This window comes from Rhinolophus ferrumequinum, chromosome 8 (genome assembly GCF_004115265.2).
Source record: "Rhinolophus ferrumequinum isolate MPI-CBG mRhiFer1 chromosome 8, mRhiFer1_v1.p, whole genome shotgun sequence".
NCBI lineage: Eukaryota > Metazoa > Chordata > Mammalia > Chiroptera > Rhinolophidae > Rhinolophus > Rhinolophus ferrumequinum.
This window is the reverse complement of record NC_046291.1, coordinates 72692346-72711832: the sequence shown is the minus strand read 5'-3', so window position 1 is coordinate 72711832 and position 19487 is coordinate 72692346. Positions and strand designations below refer to the sequence as shown.

Below are 19487 nucleotides of genomic sequence, written 5' to 3'. Positions count from 1 at the left end.
CTGGGATAGAGTGATCACTGAATAAATTGTAATTTCCCGTCACAATTTCATCAGAACTACCAACGGCAAGATTAGCACTTTTGCACTTTTTATATTTTATTCCACTTCTGGCTACCTAGCTTAGATGTGTTAGTAAGAGTATTTCAATTTTGTTTCTTTATTATTCCTTTATACAGCAAGGGTGTTACCTCATAATTAACAGGTTATTCCTTCTGCAAATGGGCTTTTTTTTTTTAATATATAAAGCTGGTTTATCTAATGAATTGGATATTAGATTTCCACAGACTGTTGTCTAAAACTTTGAAACATAAACATTTTATTGTTTTAAGTACAGACGGTTTTCCAACATTCTATCAAGAAGACGACTTCTTAGAGTCACCAGATTTGGCAAATAAAAATGCAAGACACCCAGTTAATTTTGAATTTCAAAAAAACAAAGAATATTTTTTAGTATAAGTATATCTCAACCTGTATATGGGATATATTTATACTTAAAAAAAATCATTGTTTATCTGAAATGCAAATTTACCCGTGTATTGCCTTGCAAACCTACAAGTGTTTCCACTTTTATATTGCATGGTCCCACTACTAAGATTAGCTATAGGAAGCAGCTGAGAATATTGATCAGTAAGTTTAATCCTCCCACAATCATAAGCACAAATAGAGTCAATGCATTTAGGCTCAGTTTACTTAAGAGTGAAATTTAGACTATGGGACTAAAGGATATCTGAGGTCCCTTTTTTTTTCTAAAACTGATGTGTAGGAAGCTTTACAGCATTTCTAGTATCATATGAAAAATCAGATGATATATTATTTTCAAAACTATAAAGTACTACACAAATAAATACCAGTAATAGTAATGATGGAACAGCCTATCATTTCAAATTATATGTCTGACTATAAAACTATTCAACGCCTTCTTATATATTTGTGTTTTGCTATATATTTATTCTTTTATTGCTTATTGATATTTATAAGGTAGGCCTTGAGAATCCTTGCTACCTTAGAATCCCTCTTAATTTAATGGAGTAAGCTACATTGGTCTGTTACCAACAAATTTACTAACAATCCATAATGTAAAATATATGTTGGGCACATTTGCTTCTTATCCCATTTTCAAAGAATAAGTAAAACCTGGTATGTAAATAAATAAGAATAACTGAATAATCAATACATAGTTACTTTTATCAAATGGTGTATTCTAATAATTATGTCAACACTCTATATTTTAGCCATTTCGTATGTAAATATAAAAGTGAAATTGTTTTTCTCTCAATTTATTTGTTACATTTATTTTGCTAATATAACTAAATTATAAATTGCATGGTTTTCCTACTTTTAGTACATTAAAATATGTATTAAAACAATGAAACAAAAATATGATAATACAGCTTACATTCATCAAGCAAAACACCTATTGATACGTGTGTTTTATATTCTACAATGACAATGAACAATAGCCAGCCTAGTAAACTTAGGGCATTACAATGAAACAGAGTTCAAGGACACACACACTGAGCTAGGAGATGCTTCAGGGGCTTGTTTAGGAGTCAGCAACATGGCAGAAGACATCAAGATCCAAATCAAGAACTATCACACTGCCACTTTTGAGAGCTGCTTCCCCAGGCAGAACCAGACCAGGAACTGTTGGCAGAACTACCTGGACTTTCACCACTTTGAGAAGGCAATGATGGTTAAGGAGGGTGATAACTGCATGCCAGTGGTACCAGTGTATGTACAAGTCCCTCTGCCGCACATCCTGGGTGTAGGCCTGGGACCACAGCTGGGCAGAAGGCGCTTTTCCTGGGAAGGTCTCAACTAGCTCCACCCACCTCTCCTTTTCCCTCCATCCTTCTCCCAAGGAGGTGAAGGGGAACCTGGATACATCCTATCCTGGGATCGTGAATCATGGCTTAACTAATAATAAATACTTGATGGAAAAGTGAAAAAAAAAAGACATATTTGCATTCCTTATCTATTCTGGTCATGGAATTAATTTAAAAAATTAATCCCAAATCTTTATTTCCAAAAAACAGCCTAATTTTATCAATATTTTAAGTGTCAATTTTCCTCAATGTTACAAATCGGTTGTGTTTCTAAAGATAATTCACTTATGCCAACTCCTGACAAAATAATGTAGGTGATATATCATGTTTATGTAAATAAAGCTTGATTAAACAAAAGTTATGGCTGAATACAAGTAATTAAAACAGAAAAGAAAACAGAGGTAAGAAATCGATTTCAACTTACAGCATTTAAGCTTAAGGAAATAAATTTAGCTAAAGAGATTGGATAAATTAAGGCATAAGAAGATTGTAAAATAGATTTTATTTATTTTAGATTTATTTATTTAGATTATGAAATTGCTGTTTTTAAGGTCAAATATCAGTAATTTCATATAACTCAACCTCGTGGAATGACTTTCAAATGCCTTGGGAGTTGAAACTGATCCTTTAAATTTAATTTTACTCCAGATTTGTAATTTATAGTTTGATAAAGACGCTATTGCAATAAAATATAATTAAAGTAATTAGAAGCAGTTTTAGTAGGGATATAATGAAGAAAACTATATTTTATATATACTATGGAATATTATACAGTATGTAAAATAACATTTATATAACTTTTTATAATGCTTTACAATAGAAAGTCTAAAAAGAAGAAAGAAGCAAAACTACATATGTAGTATAATCTCAACTACTATATAAATGCATATATCAAAGTATCATCAGTGGGCGATTTTTCTGTATGTGCCAGATTTTCTACTATAAATACCTAATCTTTTTTTTAATGATTGCATTTTTTAAAAAGCTTATGATTCTGCTCTCCAAAGGAACATGGACAGAAGTGACCATGTGTTAGTGCCACATGGAGGCTTTGCAAATTTCTTCTATCTTACTTGTACTTTTGCCCTCCACCATGCTCAAGTTAGGATGTGTCCCTTCAGTTTACTTTTTGCACAGAGAAAACATGCAAAGTAAACCTAAACTTGACTCACAGCCTGGAGCAGAGCCACCACAGCTGACCTGAAGATCCATGGGTGAAAAATAAATATTTATGTTTGTAAGCTACCAATATTTAGGGCATAATGCTATTACGGAGCACAGCAGCAAAAGTAGACTGGCAGAGGAAAAAGATAGGAATTACCACGTATTCGGTTTGGGGTATCTATTACACATCCCAGTGAGGTTGTGGGTATACAACTAGATGTATCAGTCCTACCTGGTCTTTGGGAAATCTACACTGCCATCCTCCCTGGTATCCCAGGCTTCAGATATGGCCTCTATTGCGAGGTTTACTCTGCTCGGCATCTTCCTTGGCTTTCTCCCCAGTCTCTGGCCTTTCAATTTTCTCAGCTTTCATTACCTACTCCCCACTAATCTGACTTCCCTGACCAACTCTTTCTCCAAAACACAGAAGAATTATAGGGTCAGGTTCCATGCCCATCTAGTACCATGCTTGGTGAATCTTCTCAAAGAGGCTTGTAGCCTCCTCGGGCTACAGCTAGGAAATCCCCTTTATCTCAATGGGTGAGTCTACCAAAACCCCCTGGGATTTGACCTCTACGACGGAGAAAATGTGTCTTTTATTCCTAAAACTCTGCATTCCATTTGCTGATAATTTTGATTGGAGTAGAAAACCCATTTTTATATTGTCCTGTACTCTTTTGCAGTCTAGAGGTCAAGATATAAATTCTAAAAGTTGTCAAGATACCGGATCCTAACAATCAAACAGCAATGTACACACAAATAAAGCTCGTTCTGAATTCATAACTATTGTATAGTTTTGTAATTTAAATTCAATAACTTGCCTCTTTCTTTGTTTTAAGTGGTATCTTCTCTCTGAGTTTTAGAGTCATCTGCAGAGGCAGATGGACCCTCACCCAAAATTTGGTTCTGATGTTGAGACCAATAATGCCCCCCATACACACACACACACACACACACACACACACACCAAGAAAGCATGAAAAGGTTTGGTGCTTACATAGTTGAGGACTCTGGAAAGAACAGGGCAAAGCTCTTGGGCAGGTCAAAAATGGTTTGAGAGAGTAAGGAAAGGGGACGAGGCACCAGGCTTTCTTAGCAGCTTGCCGAGATGGGGGCAATTGGCTGTTCTGGCGAGGGGAAGAGAGAGGAGTGAGGGCTAAAAGCTGTCAGCAAACATTAAAAAAGGACTTTCACACTCATCACACTGAGCTTTAAACGTAGAAAGGTCTGGAAGTCAAGTGGGAACAATGGCAATGGGAACGGAGAAATGCCATCACCTTAAATACCTCAAATTATTTTAATTAATCAGTATTAACATTAGTCAAGATTAGGCCATTTTTTTCTTTAAAATAGTTAATGTATCAGTTTGGGGGAAAAGGAAAAGGGGGGGAAGAAAAGGAAGAAAATTAACATTTCTTGTGCTTGTAATATATTCCAAATGCTGCAACACACGATGTGAGAAACTAAGGGAGATATTTGTATTTTGTTCTAAATTAATTAGTATATTTTTCTGTTCTCCTCTCCCAACCAAGAAGTAACCAAGACTTTCTTGTTTCTTTGCCCAAGAGAGGAATTTGTGTGGAAAGTCCCAAAGTAGAGTTATCTGAAAACAATATTTTTCCCCCTGAATTTTGCTTTTTAAGGTCTAAATTACGGGGCTCACCTTACATCATATCCAAAGGAAAGGGAAAAGAGGTGGGTGCCCTGAAGAGGTGTTAAGGGTCAGAGGAAGAAAGAAGAGTCTTTCTGGGAGCAGGAGGACAAGAACCCTGCCTCTGAAACCCAATGCCTTGAAATGCCTGAAGAGGCAGGACGTATGGAAAACATGATTAAACCTTGCGTGTTGTAAGGCTGGCCTGCGCTGCCAGGTCTTGTCAAAGAATCCCTTGAATGCACTTGATAGTAAAGCAGATTCAACTTCAGATAATCCAGTACGAGTGGTGACCAGTGTGTATGGAAATCAGGAGGCCTTACCATAGTATTATGTTCTGCCAAAAATCCTGGGAACTGTTTCAGAGAACCAATCATCCCAATGACTGAATTATCTGCACACCTGGCATGATGAGAGCAGAGAGTCACATTTCATTTGATTTAGTTAAAAAGAAGACATGCAATATTCCTTCTACACCTAAATTTGGAACACAAAATTCATCTCTTCTAAGACATATTGTCACATTTGACTGGGCTAGTTAACTAAGGGCTAGTCTATGTTCAAAAGATGGGAAAAGCAATGATTCAGATTTGGCTTAAAGTGCTTCTACCATCAAACTAGGAAACATTTAGCGCAAAGGAAACACACAAGATAAGGAAAACGTGAGTGGACTCTGCCTTCAATGACTCCTTCTCTCAGGCACATGTGGAATTCAGTAGAGAATGCAAGCAGAGCAGAGAGTAGGGTGAGAGGTTCAGCATGGGGGAGGGTCCATGGATGCTCAAATAAATGTCTACATACCACTATCAAGGATGTGCTGGCTATGCCAGGGGTAAATACTGGCAGGTTTTCTTACCAAGTCATGACTTGCCATACATTTAGCAACTTTAACAACCCAGTAACTATAACAAACCCAATGTGTAGATGAGGAAACGGAAACTCAGAGAGATTGTGCAACTTCTCCAAATTAACTGGATTAGTAAGAGTTATTAGGAACATTAAAATGAAATTCTGACATTAAAGATTGCCTTTTGTCCTAAGTTATGTTACCACCCAGTATTTTGGTTTGTTTGTTTTCCCTGATCTTACCCAAGATTTAGATGAATTTACAAAGAGGACTAAGGTGAAAGCACAATATTATATTAAGTGGAAAGACTGAAGGACAAAGAGCTGATCTTAAGTGACAAAAGCCAAAGAAAATTCAGGGAAAGCAGGACTACTGCTTTTTTTCTGTTTCAACACATGAGGGAGCCTAAGGAAGGTACAGTCATCAGGAGGGCTTGAGGTCTCAAAGACCAGAATTCTATAGCAAAGTCTGATAACCTGGAGAAGAAAAAGCTAAGGAAAGAGTAAAGCCTGAGTTATCCGGGGCAACTGAGGGTCAAAGGGAGGAAAACAAACTCGGGGATACAAGCAATAAGTGTGGAGCCCGTCCATGAGGAAAAGTAAAGCCTTAGGTACAAAACCAGATGGGCGGTAGCAATAACTGGAACAAATCAAGGGGATCAATACAATGGAATAAACCTTCCAGAGATAAATCATATCAGTCGCTCAACCACCTAAAACATTTCAACTGCTGTTTTATAACCCTTAGAATAAAATCCAAATGTCTTGTTCTGGTATAGAGGGCCCACCAGGAGCACAGCATATTTCCACGTACTTCTTTCTGTATAAACTATCCTGACTCTTGCATCTACTTTTTTGTCATATGCCACACTCCCTTAGTCCTAGACTTCTCAGTTGCTATGTCTTCATGTATAATCTCCTAAACTCCTCAATCTGTAGTAGTCTAAACTTCTCAGTCTAAATTATATCCTTCCTTCAGCTATAATAAAAATACCTCCCTTAATCAAGTTGTTCAGTACCTTCTGGACATTATGGAAAGAATTCTGTGCATAATATGTAATTCACTGCTTATATCGGCCTTTGACAGTGGGTATTTTTTGCATGTTATACATAAGGAAACTGTGTTTCAAAGAGGAAAAGTATTATATCCATCACTCTCCCATAATAATTTACAGTGTGGATTTACACGCTCCTTCCTGACTCCCAAACCCTTAAATTGATAATTAATGGGCTATTAAACCCTATTAATGCTGCTTCTAAAACTTAAAGGTGAACACAAAATAATCCTAATCTCTTTTGGAGAAGAAAATGTATAAGAGAGACTACAATCATCTTCAAATTCCAAATAAATTGAAGGTGTCCCAAGAGCAAAACTGTAAATATGTTAAATTTCATCTCTAGAGATCAGAGATTGCTGCTCAGACTAGGGAACAAATCTTCAAAACCATGATCTAAAACAATAGATTTACTCAAAAAACTCTTTTCCACTGGTGATCTTCGGAAAGATTTTCTTTTGTCCGTGCCCACAGTAAGGGCATAATAATAATGGTGACCTTCAGAGAGGACTTGTCCCGTCTTGGGTGTGGACATCTTTTCTATTTACTAACCTAACTACTGAAATAACTATTTAAATATAGATACTAGAAGACCATTAAAAACCAAAGAGGGTAAGCGGGGATGGGGTTGAAGAAGGGGGAAAAAGGGGTCAAATATATGGTGATGGAAAGAGAACCGACTCTGGTGGTAAAACACACAATACTATATAGAGATGACGTAGTATAGAAATGTACACTTGAAACTTATGTAATTTTACTAACCAATGTCACCGCAATAAATTTAATAAAGATAAATAAATAAAATTCAAATGAGACAAGTTAAGGTTTTCTGTTAAGGGGATATTCATATTAAGTTTTACGTGGACATTTTCTAGTGCGCTATCATATATCCATTGACAATTACTCTAAAAATTGTGCAAGTGCAGCCTTTGATGAAGATTTCAGCAAGCATACTCGTACATCTGAAGAGACCCCTGAGGCACAGGAAGAAAGCTGGGCTTTCGATGTGTTACAATTATTACCAGTGCTTTCAAGATTTCTCATCGTGGGATAACATAGCACTTTCTCTTAAAAATTTAAAAGCATGATTTATCATTAGGTTCCTGAATCATTTTCATTTGATAGGTGGTTAAATTTTGGATTATGTGTTTCCCTTGAACTTAGTTTCAAATTAGATCTTTCCTGGCCAGCCCTTCCCTGAACTGTGTCCCAAATGTGAGCACTATCGGTGTTTACAGAATCATATAATTTTTTTACAATCACTTAACACGAGCTCCTTGGTTTTAATGTTAGGAAAATAAGGCCCAGAGAGGTTCTGTGAGGAGTTAAAGATATAACTGGGGGTAGAACCAATGTCGTTTTTTCTCCATCTACTATTATAAGCCATCCTGCATGGTCAACTAAGACAGTTCCACTCTGGGGGGTGGGTAGCTCGCCTTACTTCCTGCACTGGGCAGCATTCAATTAAATGAAACTAAAAACAGCTCTCAAATTGCTAAGATCCAAATTAGACACAATAAATAATAAGTGGCATACATTTGCCACTCTCTGCTGAAAATATAAATGGTTATATATAAATATGTATAATTCAGGAAAAGAGGCTATCAGTTTCTATATCACATATTTTCCTTGTTCAACCAAGGGTGACGAATTGACACATAGTAAATAGGATTAGTGTTAGGGAGCTGTTAAGCACTGCTGTTTATTTTTTTCTTTCTTTATTTTTGAAATAGAGCATCAACTAGGCATTGAACTGTTACAGGAACAGGAATGGCAAGCAGCAATTAACAAGCTGAAACTGATTCACATGTAAACACGCTTGGGCTTGTATTTTCATGAAAAATACTGACAAAATTAATTTTTTTAATATTTAACTCCTATTGATGTTTCCCCCCTGCCTCACTGCTCAGGCTTTCTCCCTCCTACAGATGTAACATATAAATTCACCTTTCTCATAAAAGATGTGTTTTTCTTCTTTCAGAGAAGAAAGCTGGCTTTAGTTAAGTGTTAGGGCATAGGTTAATCTGCTTTCCTTCAAGGATTACTTTTATCCATTTTTGTGTTTTATTCACTCCTCAAATACGGTTCCACAAAATACAATTTTATTTGGATTTATTCTCCATCAATTTGAGAAATCGCAATGTAATTTTCACTGCTATAAAACGTTATGTGACAAATTCATTCCCTGCTTTAAAATGCATCAGTGGGTCAGGGTGTCTCATAAGAACCTTCTGACATAGTTTCCTGGAGAATTTTGAAAGATTTTTATTCTGAAATGACAATTAAGTCACTATTCCCCCCCAGCCCCAGAAGTACTTCTCAAACTTTAGTGTACGTAAGAGTCATCTGAGAGCTTGTTAAAATGAAGACTTGGGGCCTACTTCTTGAGGTTTTGATTCAGGAGGTCTGGCCTGGTGCTGAGGTTTTCCATTTCTAACAAGCTAGCTGGTAACACTGATGTAGCTAAGATCTTGTGAAGCTTCTGTGTTCAATATGAGTATTCTGGAAACGCCACATGGATGTCCTTTTAAAAATATACAAATGGACACCAAAATCCATCTTTGCACATTGTAAAAAGGGATATTTCGCCATTTAGCTCACATCGTTAAATCTGTTAAATGAAATACGACATTTAAGAAATGGTAGCATAGAGGTTTCTACCAAACCTTCCACATGATACTTCCCTCCCCCTGTAATTTTGCCTCCTTACTCGAAAGTCATGTATTTGCACAAGAGAAAGTAAAGATTTGTGCAGAAAACGAATCACCATAGAGCTCCACCTGTGTTAAAATGTGCATGTGTTTGTGAATTCTTATTATTATCTACAACTGCCACAAAAAGGCCAAGATGCGGCTCCTCATCTCTAATGTTTTATAGACTAAATTGGCAGGTTTGTGTACACATCTCCGTGGGATATCGAACGGCAAGAATAAGTAATGAATAAAATATAAAATATGGATAAATGATCTATGTGCCAATCAAGGGCACGGACATTTCAGGAAGAAGATCTTCAGGGGCCAGGGCTTAGGCAATGCCTCAGATTTCCTACAGAATGATGCTACGGAACTTTCAGTCCTGTCCACGTCGAATCTAGGGAGGAATTAAGGAAATGTGTAAGCTTTCTGAATGAGCTGAATGATAAGAGAGGTTGACTCATGTTGGGCAAAAAATCATATCTTCTGCTTTAGAAAAAGAACCAAATTGTTTTGATCATACCCATCTATCAGTGAAATATTTTTGAGCACGCACACCCAATATATTCATATTTACCCACTTTAATGTATGTATGTTCACCATGATAATCTTATTATTATATAGAAATACAAAATACACACTACAATATATATATTTTTTAATTTGAGATAAAGATGTACTAAGTGTCTAAATGTCTTACTAATCATATCTTCATATTAAAAGGGCATAATACATACTTAGATAAAGGTTTATCATTAGTGATATTAACTATAAATCCGTATTTTAAATGGACTTATTGATAATTTCAACTTTTTGGAAGAAAGCGTGTCAATATAATTGGGTAATTATTTCTTAGCCTCCTAATGTGGCTAAATGCCCGTACACGGAGAAGAAGAAACATCAGCTGTTCCAGTTTCTCGTCATTTGCCTATGCTTGCGCTGTAATATGACATTCAATGTGTGGCTCCTTTGCTGGAATCTTTTTAAGCTTTTCCTTTAAGTCCCAGTTGGAAATTCTCTCTTTTATCGCAAACTTCCTTAGCACCCTTGGTCTGTGCATCACGGTTTTGTCTATGATCAGTTACAATCCACATGTTCACGGGTATCTTTTGCTCCTTATATTCTTCTCATTACCTATCTACCAGAGTGTATTACCCATAGCAAGTGCTTAATAAATATTATCTAATACGTGATAGACAGAGAAAACACGTATTTAATAGAGAGGCATGCTAAGAGACAAAAGAAGCTTTTCATTTTCAGTTAAGCATCAAATCTCCTATATTTCTTCTTTTACAGATAAAGGTTTTAATTACAATTAATTTTCAGCAGTAATCACAAAAGAGTGTTTTTCTATGAATCTCCTTGCCATGCCAACAGGATGATTACTCACACTCCACTAGAAATCTGGCACATCACATCACTTTCACTTATTTTTATAGCATGTAAATCGTCTCACATCTGATAAGTCGGCAACAGAAGAACTCTCTGGAGATGGACTAAAATAATTCAGGAGAAACAAGTGACTCTAAATCAAATAAAAAATGTTTTAGAATATATATGCTTTGAATGTTATAGAGAAAGGATAATAAATGTACATTAGCCAGTCTCCTTCACCAGTGGTTCAATATATAAATGTATCTATACTTGTGCTTCATAAAAGTATTTTTTACATAAATTTATTGAAAATATTAGTTTTACCATAGTAAATGTCAACTATTTCACATAACATCTCCAACTTCACAAGCCAGGAAACTTTAATATAAGTGAAATATAAAAAATATTGGAATAAATCTAAAATCACACACAGTGATTTACTTGAAAAATACCAGTCGAATCAATTAATTCACATAAATGCCATGTCCAGAGCAAGGAAAAATATTTGTTCAAAAAATCAGAAGGAATGTTTCATACGCATTGTATCTCCTTCCCTCTGAAAAATCCTGTGCTATGAATGATTGGGCCTGCAGGTTTATTATATAATCTTCAGTTAAAAGAAAGTTACCAAAAATTACTCTTAATTTAATAGGTAATTTAGACATGGAAAATTTAAAGTTCTCCAAAAATGCATTATGGTGATTTTACTGAGAAAAACCTAGGACTTTCCTTACTTTTGAACTTGACCTATATGGAAGGAAGTCAAATAGCCACAGGTATCCCTTTAGAGGTTGTATTGAGATAATACTTAGGTATTTTCCATTTTTAGCAGGTCTGTGGGCACAAAAAATCACTGAGGCATGAGCTTCTAAATCCAATTTATCTTTTATTTAGAAAAATATAAAAAGGTTTTATACTTTTCCTTTTTATATGCCATGTTATGAAGAATCAAAACATCAGCTTTATGAAAAGCTCAGTTGCTGAAGTAAGTTGGGAGTAAAATGTGCCTGTAGATTATTTTTGCTTCAAAGAGCTCCTGCTGCCAGAGGTTGTAAAGGTGAAGGCAGGGGTGCAGAGGAGACCACCAAGGTCCCTGACATCTGCTACCTTATTGATATAGGAGTATTAGACAGATGAAGTGTTTTAACCACAGAAACCCCAAATATTCCGGAATACAAGGACTAGTAGATGCTCACCAACGGGCTCACTGAACAAAATATGGTTCTTTAACTCTACCACTTGCATATAATAACTGACCCTAAAACAGCAATCAATTGAGGTACATATTAAGATTACTGAGTTCTGTCCTGACCTTTAACATTCTTAATACTCCCAAACAGAATCTGGCAAACACCCTGGAATTTTGAATGGCACTATGAATTAACTAAAAAAGATGCAGTCCCTAAAAGAGGTAAAACCAACATAGCCTCTGAGCATGCTGGGAAGGAAAGCATGTAGACATTAAATCTAAAAAACATATGCCTTACACTCTAAGATAGTTTGCGATATTAACATAGACACACATATACATTCTAAAATTATGCTATTATGTGAGGTGACAGACAAGGGCAGATGACAACTTCTTAAACCTTCAGTTTTAATCATTAATTGACTGACAACAATTATGCTTCTCTTAGAATCATTAATAAGAAACGACCTTAATTATTCAGTGTCAAGGCATTTTTAAATGTTGGAATCAATAATGACACGCTTGTGTACACACTTACACATTACAAGAAAAAATAATCAAAGTCTTTTAGAAATGTGAAAAAAGTGTTTGCAGTAGATATTTCTAGCCTATTATCACTCCTAGTTAAAGTGGTATAATCTTTGATAGTTTACCATTTAGTCATGGAAAACAGTTTAGAGTATTTCAAAACCTATTTGGAATTTGCCTAACTCAGACAATAAAAAATACGTCACCAAAGTAAAATTTTTGCCGTGAGAAAACATAGATAAAATGAAAAAGCATAAAAAGCTACCTGAGTGATAAGCATCTCAACTGTCATTACAGCAAATTCCTGCCTGCATTCAAGTAAGACTCCTGTGAGCTTCTGTGGAGCATACATGAATACTGATGCAAGGAGTTTTCAGTCCATACAAAGAACAGCAACTGTGCAATCTTAGGAAGAACAAGGCTAAGGGTAGGCATGATGTGAGCAGAGAGAATCCAAGAAAGAGGGAACTTGGTTCTTTCAATCATCTATAATTAATGATATTCACTGTGTGGTCCCTGGACCAGCAGCAACAACATTATCTGATGCAGTAGACAGAAAAATGGGCCCAGAGAAATGCCCACACCTTCATCCCTGAAACCTGTGAATATGACGTGTGATCAAGACATATAGTGAATTTAAAAACAAATTACTACAGTAAAAGATACATTGCCATTAATCCCCCTCAAAATACTCCCTTTCACTTTGAACACACTTACTACTTTCTGAAGCAGTACTGGAAGTCCTCTTTGGTGAGTATCTTTAGTTGCACTACTGTGGCTGCCTCGATGTCCTAAATAATTTTGACTTTGGGGAAGAGCCAGAAGTCACACGGTGCCCCATCAGGTGAATAAAGTGGATGAGGGCACACCATGTTTTTATTTCACAGAAATTTCCATATACCAGAAGTGACGTGTGACATGTAGCATTGCCATGGTGGAGGATGATTTACAGCACACTTTAAAACCTTCTTACAACGGCAACTCACACCCGACGGACGTCACTGAACAAGATGAAACTCGTCACATACTGTTACTAAGGTTCATTGTGCCACTTGCCATATTGAATATCCCTGCCTTTCCGTTGGATGGCACTCAGCAGCAGCATTCACCGTATTTTCTGATCATAACAAAAAGGCTCCATGTCACACATCAATTCTGGTATGGCTATTTCTGTCAAATAAAAACATTATGGTGTATCATCTTCCATCTTATTCATTGGATCTGGCACCATGCAACTTATGGCTCTTCCCCAAAGTCAAAATGACCATGAAAGGTAAACATTTTGAATTGATTCAGGACATTGAGACAGGCATGACAGTGCAACTAAAGACACTCACGAAAGAGGACTTCCAGAATTGCTTCAGAAAGTGCCAAGATTGATGGGATAAGTATGTTTGAAACAAGGAGGAGTTTTCTGTGGGGGGATTAATAGCAATGTGTCTTTTACTGTAATATATTTCTTTTAATTTAAACATTCACCTCATATATTACTTTACATGGTAAAAGTGACTTTATATATGTGATTAATTTCTTAAGGGTCTTGAGATGGGAAGATTATCCCGATTTATCCAGGTGCCCAACATAATCACAAGGGCCTTTCTAAGCAAAAAGAGAGGCAAGAGTGACAGTGGTCAGAGTCATAACAAAATTTGAAGATAGCTTTGAAGTTGGAGGAAGGCACCAAAAGCCAAGGGATGCAGACAGCTTCTAGAAGCTAGAAAAAAACAAGGAAACATATTATCTCCTATAACTTCCAGAAACTGGCCCACCCAGACCTATTTCTGACTTGACTTTCAGAATTGTAAGGTAATACATGAGTGCTGTTTTAAACCACTAATTTTGTGGTAATTTGTCATAGTAGCAAGAGGATAATAAAATATCTAGGAAATTCTTAGAAGTGTGAATTCTGAAGAACCACCCAAGGTTGGCTGAATCAAAAACTGAAACGAGGGGGGCAGCTAACTTTTAACAAGCCCTCTAGTTGACTCATGCACACTAAATGTTGAGAACTGCTCTATATCATTTTGCATTCTTATACACTGAGCTTTGCTTAAATATACAATATACAACATGCATTTTAATATCAAGCCATGACATACTAAAGGAATTTGTCACAAAATGAACAAAAGAATAATGATTAAGGGATCTGCATTATTATCTATTGCTGTGTAATAAATTACCACAAACACAGCAAATTAAACCAACTCATATATATGTTACAGTTTCTGTGAACCAGGAATTTGGGCACAGCTTAATTGGACTCTGCTTCAGCGTCTCTGAGAAGACTAAATTAAAGACTGGGTGTTCATCTGAAGGCTCAATTGGGGAAGGATTCACTTCTAAACTCACTTATATGAAGTTATTTTCCTCAAGGGCTCTTGGACTGAGGGCATCAGCTCCTAGGAGGCTGTTGACCACAGACCTGCTTTTCTTGCCACATGGACTCTCCAAAAGAGTAAGTTCCTTCATCAAAGCCAGCAAGGGGAAAAATCACTTTACACATCACCAAACTATTGAATAGAGACTATCGCTCTGAAGAGGAAAGTTACAATGTCTTATAAGCTAATCCCAGAAGTAAGATCCCATCACCTTTGCTCTATTCTTTTGGCTAGAAGCAAATCACTGAGCCAGACCAAATTTCAGGGGAGGAGATTATATAAAGTGTGAATGCCAAGAGGTGGATATTATCAGAGGTCAGCAGAGAGCATACATTCCACAGGCCCCCAAATAGTCAATAAGATGTCACAACATAACTGAAAATTTCAATACTTTATTAGTACTCCCTGTATTACCATCTCTTCTTCCGGCCTTTACACATTCTTTAGGAAAAATCATGGCAGAAAAAAGAACCCTGCACTTCCAAGCAACTGCATTGCTTCTCTTTCTCAGCTTTCCCCTCAGGACTCAGACTTCAAAGCTATACCTCAAGACATTACAGTTGACCCTTGAACAACACAGGCATTGGGAGAGCCAACCTCCTGTGCAGTGGAAAAGTCCTCATATAACTTTTGACTCCCCAAATACATAGTTGTCCCTCAGTATCTGCAAGGGATTGGTTATAGGAACTCCCGCAGATACCCAAATCCATGGATGCTCAAGGGCCTTATATAAAATAGCATAGATCAATTCATACAGTTGGCCCTCCACTTCCATGGACTCCTACCATGGACTGAAAACAATACAGGTATGCATTGCAAAAATCCATGAATAAGTGGAACTGCGCAATTCAAATCTGTGTTGTTCAAAAGTCAATTATATATTATATCATTCAAGCCTGTCCCTCTTTGGTGTATGATCTATCTGGCATTAAATATGTTACCTATAAATGTAATAATTAGACGTAATAGTAATCAAAAAATCCTCATGTAAATGCATTGTGTGAATTAAAATATCATTTATATTTAAGATAAAGTTTGCTTATACAAAAAAGGAATCCTGGAATACCACATTTAGACTCACATTCAGCAGTAATAAAGTTGACTCGTAATGAAATGCCCATTCTTTAAAACGATATCCTAGTCATTGAGATTAAAAATGTTTTGAATCGCTGTGTATTTTCATATTAGGAACTCTTTTAATTCTCTCAGATGCTTATCCTTAAAAAACAACAACAAAACACTTCCAAATGTTGATAGTGGAATAAATCATCTTGTATGTTGACCATACAACCACCAGAGGCTTTATTTCCCCTCTATGTAATTTTATCAGCAATAACTAACACATATATAGTTTAAATGAAGATTGAGGTCATGGGCATAAATCATTAAAAAACAAAAGGGTACCACACCACTCTCAGGCTTTACAATTCTCTATCAGCTTTGTAAAGCCACCTAAGTTCCCCTAGATTTTCCAAGTCTTGAGGGCCTATTACACCTAAAACGCTAACGGAAGATTTCTTTGTGGTTTTGGAGGGCAAAAGAGAAGAGGTGGGATTATTCTCGAAGCCGCCTAGTTCCCCCAATACTGGTGGATGTGTGCTCACTAGAATCCTTTTTAGACTTTGTCAGGTAAAGCATGAATCACAGTCAGCCCTCCGAGTGAGGCCACATTTGGAAATCAGGACAAAAGAGTTAGTCTCTACATAGGTGCTACAGAAGCATTTAGAGCTTGTATATAATGTGGAAGAGAGTGTGCAGCCCCTTCATGAGGTTGTACAGTGGAAGAACAGCTTAAATGCTGATGGATTGCAATATTAGGATCTTTTCTCTAGATATTTTCTCCAAATTCTTTTCTCTAGACATTGTTTAATACCCGGGCAGTGTTGCCTCCTTCTTTGTCAACAGTCCTTCTAAAATGCTGCGTGTGTACAGTATGGTTAGGGACCTGGGAAAACCCCTGAATGTCCCTTGTCGTAGAAATATTTCTAATAGTGATCCACTGGGTAATGTGACTTACAGAAATAAGCAAACAAAAAATCAGGGCAATTCTCTTTAGCTAAACATTTGATGATATTTGGACCCTTGGAATGGAGATATAAAATAGGTTATTCCCTTTAATTTTGAAATATAAGCAATCAATTTAACTTCATTAAAAGAAAATCAAACTTTTTTTTCTATAAATGAGTAAAAGTAGAACCATACCTTAAATACTCTGAGAAAAAATATTTTTATATTAGTAGAAAATTATGCTTGATAGGGAAATTAATTTATAGCATGACTCTTTTAATAGCAGCATTTAACAATTTTATCACTACAGCAGGACACTCTTTAGAGTCAAGATCAAACTACAAAATTGGAAGGTCTTATTTGTATTAGGTATTTCATGCCAAATGCAATACACAGAACACCTAGAGGAAACAATTTATAACTCTACTGCATGTTTTAATTTAGACAATAAAAGCTGAACGTTAAATCGATTCCAACATTTTGTAATTAAGTGAGAAACTTTAAAGAAATAAGTTGTTGGAAAGGAAATACAACTGCAACTATTTATACTCTCTGTAATATTGGCACTTCTTTCTCTACTGACAGGACATATAGAATAAGTCAGTCTTCCGCAAATAGAACTCAAAATCAAATTGAAATTACATAACAAGCTTACTAGCCTGCCAATATGAAAGCAATGGGACAATAAACATTTGCCTATTTCCAGAACATGTTATAGAGAAATTTGGGTAATGCAGTTCCAAGAGCAAAATACACAAAAAGGAAAAAAAGGCACAGAATGCGTAAGTGTGCTAGAGTCCCCTCCCCAAAGGATAACCAGAAGGTCTATTTTCTCCAATTCTGCTTTCTTATTATTTCTCTAAGGCCTTGTATTTACCTTCACTGGTTTATGCCATGGTAGCAAATGGTCCAGGATCAGTGGTTTGATGCATAAAAAAGTTTATTTGTAATTTCTCGCTCATGTTACCTGTTTCTATAGCTGTACTTCATGGTTTCTTCCCTCCAAGATCCAGGATAAAGAAGCAGCCCCTGTCTGGATATTGCCCCTCCTATCGCAGAGAGAAGAGAGCAAGAGTAGAGCTTCACAGTGACTCTTCAGGCCTTGCTTGAAAGAAGTACACACCACTTTCAAAGCCAGTCACTTAGCCAAGTCTGATGGCAACAGGACAGGGATGGAGAATCCAGTAAGAGGGGAAAACATCAGACAATATTCAAGCCTATCACAGTTCATCACAACCAAATAGAGAACCTGGTACCAAGAGTTACTAGCTTTCCTTCATTATGACAAAAGGTCGAGTGTTTAGGTCTTAAGCATTCTCCCTACATAGAAAAAAATTCACCCTCATCAGGGCGCAGAGGTACAAACACATTCTAGCAGGAGTGGGTCAGCTCTTCTGGGCTCACTGTCATGGCACCTAGAGTTATTATCAGAGTCTTACTATGAAAAGGATACGTGATCATGATAAATATTTTAAGAGGAATGGAAACAACATAGTAAATAAAAAAGCCCCACTATATCCCTTTGTCTCACTCCCTAAAGATATTCATGGCAGATGGTTTCTCAAGTATCCTTCTAAAACTTGTTCATAAACATACTCTGTGAGTCTCCTCATTTGAAAATTGAGAACAATATCAATTCAAATGATTGTTGTAGCAAATACTTAATAGATGTACGACATTTAGAAGAGCACCTTACAGATAGTAAATTGCATGTGTTAGCCACTCTTATTTTTGCAAAGCACTGCTCTAACTTCTTTGCATATATTAGCCGGCACACACACGTGCACACACGCATTCTACCCCTACTACACCACCACAACCATCATCACATGCATATACATTTTAATTATTACTTAACAATATCGTCTTGGAATAGCTTTCCATGTTAATTTCAATATATCCCACTTGTTTTTAAAAGGCTATGAGGTATCCCATTGAATAGATTTAACATGATTTCCTTAACCCAAACCTTCCTGAGAATTTTCTTATTTTTTGTTATACTAAGGACACAGAAATGAACAACATGCTTGTGCCATAATATCAATTCCTAGAAATGGAATCACTAAGTCAAAGCTATGCATTTTTAATTTTGAGTGATTTTGCCAAGTCATCCCTGAGATAGTCACTGGGGCTGTGACCAAGACCATGGTTCTGGTTGCATTGCCCTTTTCTCCCTCGCTGAACTTAGGCATGTGATTTACTTTGACCAAGGAAATGTTAACAGAAATAACATGTCACATGTTTCACCACAGCCCACCTTCCACCCACCACAGGGAGAGACACTGTTCCAAATAGCCACTGCTCCTTCAGCTTGTTCCTTTAGTGTGGACAACATGAAGCAGAGCTCACCTCCTGAGAAGCACATGTAGTATAATCAAGAAATAAACTTTTCTAGTTTTAAATCCCTGAGAGTTTGGGAATGTTTGTTTTCAGAAACAAGTTTATCAGAATATCAATAACTATTACTAAGTACTTGCTCTTTATAAAGCAATGGCATACACACACACACACACACACACACACACACTCAGAAAGTGTGTGTTCTAGAAAGTAGGGGGAGATGTTCTAGAAAGTAGGGGGAGATGCCTAGTATTATGTGTGACAAAGTCATGTTCCAAAAAGGATTGATAACTGTTACAATTAGTCAACCTATATTAATTTCAGTGATTACTTACATTTTAAAGAAAATACGTCTCTCAATAAATTATAAAGGGCAGTTTACAGGCTGATGTTTCATTTCTACATGACATTCACCACATATCATAAAATTGAGAC

General features: G+C 36.4%; 1 pseudogene; it reads left to right on the top strand.

The window, feature by feature from the left end:
• The first annotated feature begins 1558 nt into the window (after positions 1–1558).
• Positions 1559–4969, top strand: LOC117025569 (cytochrome c oxidase subunit 6B1-like; annotated as a pseudogene).
• Positions 4970–19487: the final 14518 nt, after the last annotated feature.